Genomic DNA, 3,170 nt, shown 5'->3' with positions numbered 1-3,170 from the left:
CACTGAGAGAAACGCTCTCATCACATTCTCCCATTATGCACAGTGGGATGCAGGTGCATGCTAGCAGCAGCTGGCTTGCAAACTGTTCTGAAAGCTTTGCTGTCTACTCACAAATAACCCTTCACTACTCCAGCCGTCCCTTCCCTTCCTGTCCCCTTCATTAAGACGTATGGCGCAACGCTGAAGCCAGTCATCCCTGGTCTCAAACGCTGGTGCATTCTTTTTAGAACTTTGGGCATTGAATGAATGTCATTTTAAGTACAATTAACATACCTCCCCCTCCAAAACAAAAGTCCTCATTCTAACCCCCAAAACCTGTGAAGACCTACATGGAGAAATGGACTTTGCAGATGTGATTATGCGAAGGATCTGCAGCTGGGAAGAGTGTCCTAGGCTATCTGGGTGGACCCTGAGGACTCAGGGGTCTTTAGAGAAGGAGGCAGGGGAGGCAGTGACAGGAGCAGAGGCTGGATGAGACCGGGCTTGAGGGGACCCTGAGCCAGTGAACATGCAGCAGCGGAGCTGGGGCAGCAAGGCTTCTCCACCGCAGCTGCCTGGCTGGCACGTGGAGTTTAGCCCTGGAAGACCCAGTTCGGACTCCTGACCTAACTCGTGTACTGTTTGTGATCATTCGTCACAGCAGTAATGGGAAACCCACAACCCCGAAAACAGTGTCATGGAAATGCTGAGGTCTCCTGAGACGAGGCATGAGTTCCTGCTTCTGCCTGCGTGAAGGAGGCCCAGCACAGAGCCAGGGAGCCACGGGAAGGTCCCAGTTAACCCCAGCGTGACTTGGAGTGTGGCAGAATGTCTGCAGGACATGACCCTCCCTCCTCCACAGAGGTGACGCTGTCCCGTCGCTGATGTTCACACTGGCGGGAACCAAGCGGCCACCACGGCTGCCTGGCAACACCAAAAACCTTTAAAAAAAAAATTAGTCACCGTCTCACATTACCTGTCCCACTGATGGGTGAGGACGGTCAGTGGCAGGGTCCACTTACTGGGCATTTTTCAAAAGAAAGGGGGAAGAAAGAGCCATAAGGGACCTCGGGTTATGAGAATAGCTTTTAATTTAAAACCGAAGCAATACATCATACATCTCTCTTTCCATCACAGGCAAATGTGCTCGCCAAATGTCTGAGATCATTTCAACAACTGTGCCTAGTGCAAAATAAAACAATAAACAATGAATACGAGCTTCTCAGGAGCTGACATCAAACCTGCCGGGCGGGGGACCCGGGCAACAGGCCCAACTCTGAGGGACGCAGAAGTCCAGAGTGGCAGGACTCAGTGTCCCACAGACCGAGCTTTGAGCCGACCACACGGCAACCAGGGAAGGAAGGCCACAAGAGAACGTGCCTAACAGGGAGCCATGGCCCCACACCACCTGCAGCTGCCGGGAGGCCACCAGGCACCAGGCACCGGGAGGGCAGGGACTGGGTGCACAGGCCGCCGGGCCACTCGCTCCTGTCCTTAACAGGGTCATGGGCGCACGCTGGCCTTGAGACAGGAGATCTGCCTTCTGGGTGGTGTGCTGTGCCTCACCAGCTCTGCCTTCACCGAAGATGTGAGTACGGCGCGGCTCCTGCCCATCGGGACTTTGCCGCACTGCCTCCTGCTGGCGTTCTGGCCTACCCCACCACGCGACTCAGAGGGGTCCAAAGGCGTCCTCGAGCCTCGTGTCTCATTCCAAATTTAGTAGACACATTCAGAAAACAGAAAAATAGGTAAAATTACCTTTAATATCAAATTAGAAATATCTTATTGACTCTATATCCAAAATATTATCATTTCGGTGTGTCACTAGGACGAAGGATTGATGAAATGTCACCTGCTTTTCTGGTGCCAAGCCCTGCCAGCGCCAGTGCCTCCCGTGTTAGGACGGCCTTGATTTGCACAGGCCAGAGCAAACGTCCCCGTCACACACGGCTACTGAGCACTCCCGCGTGTGGGGGCTCGGTCCCGGCCTGGGCCAGCTCTCCGAGCCACGTCTCACGACACCGTGTGCCACGTGAGCTGATGCAGCACCTAGGATTCAAAGCTCCTCCACGACCTGGGGCTTCAGCAGAAGAAAAGAAAGTCACCTGCCCCTGCCGTCTGCCGTGTCTCCAAGAGGGCCTGTCCTGGCGAAGTGATTTAGTGACCGCGACGCCCCTGCGGTGAGAGACAGCCTTCTGGGAGCGTCAACTGTCAGCACTTAGTGTTTAAACGTCTTATCAATGTTACAGATTTGGCTGAAGGTACTTGAGGCTTTTCCTGGTGGGTATTTCAAGCGGATTTGGGTTGGGGGGGTGTAGTAAAGTACCCCATGGACTGAAAGGTTATGAGTTCCACCAGTGAAGGAAACATGGGTGAGCATCACAGAAAGCAGAGAGCTGGAATGGGGACAGGGAAACGACACTTCCCAAATTGGGTCACACGAGCTGTGGCAGTCCGACGCTGTGACATGCAGACCTCTGAGCAATCCCTCACATTCCACAGGTCTGACTCTAGTAGAAATCAGGAAATGAGAAGAAGGTACAATTGCGATGGTGGGGCTCCCGAGGGTACCTAGCCTGACCCACCTGTTTTAAAGAAAAGGCGCGGAGAGGGGAAGGGACCCGGCCGGCCCGCTCAGAGGGGAGCCGCGCTCAACCGCGTGTTGGTTGTGGCGAGGGCTGCCAGCGAGCTCGGGGAGGGGAAGGGCGTGCGTGGCGGGTCAGCCAGGGCCACCAGCCGTCCCGCTGGACACCCGACGGCCCTGAGCCAGCAGCGGGGAGAAGGCAGGCACGTTCTCTTGAAGGCGGGGATAAATTCCAGTTGATTCCAAAAGAAAGAGGCAACGCTGATGTGAAATGTTGTTAGAACACGACTCGACTGAAGATTTTTTCCTGCATACTTTTCGCCTTTAAAAGAAAATTCCAATTTCAATCGAATTGGATTTTTGATTAGCTATATGGGCATTTAGAGCAACTGACAAAATAAAAACTTTGACACGTTACATTTTTCAAAGACACAGTCACTGGGATTCTACATAAATAGATAACAAAAGATATTTACAGGAAGAAAGCTCTGTCTTTCAAACGGATGTCCACGTATAGTGAGAATCCCACATGACACCACCACAGCTCACACGGCGGTCTCCTGACAGGCTGATAATCAGGTGACACAATCCACACGCCCTTCCAGTT

At 53.2% G+C, this 3,170-nt stretch overlaps 1 long non-coding RNA gene across 1 annotated transcript; it reads right to left on the bottom strand.

Moving 5' to 3' along the window:
• Positions 1-1,052: 1,052 nt before the first annotated feature.
• LOC114004939 (uncharacterized) lies at positions 1,053-3,164 on the bottom strand. Its single transcript, XR_003546890.1, has 2 exons — positions 3,040-3,164; positions 1,053-2,885 (listed from the first exon to the last, which is right to left on the bottom strand). It is a non-coding gene; the product is annotated as an uncharacterized LOC114004939 (long non-coding RNA).
• Positions 3,165-3,170: the final 6 nt, after the last annotated feature.

This window comes from Tupaia chinensis, unplaced genomic scaffold (genome assembly GCF_000334495.1).
Source record: "Tupaia chinensis unplaced genomic scaffold, TupChi_1.0 Scaffold140400_1, whole genome shotgun sequence".
Taxonomy (NCBI): domain Eukaryota; kingdom Metazoa; phylum Chordata; class Mammalia; order Scandentia; family Tupaiidae; genus Tupaia; species Tupaia belangeri.
Note: the sequence above shows the minus strand (reverse complement) of the source record. Positions and strands in the feature narration are given on the sequence as shown.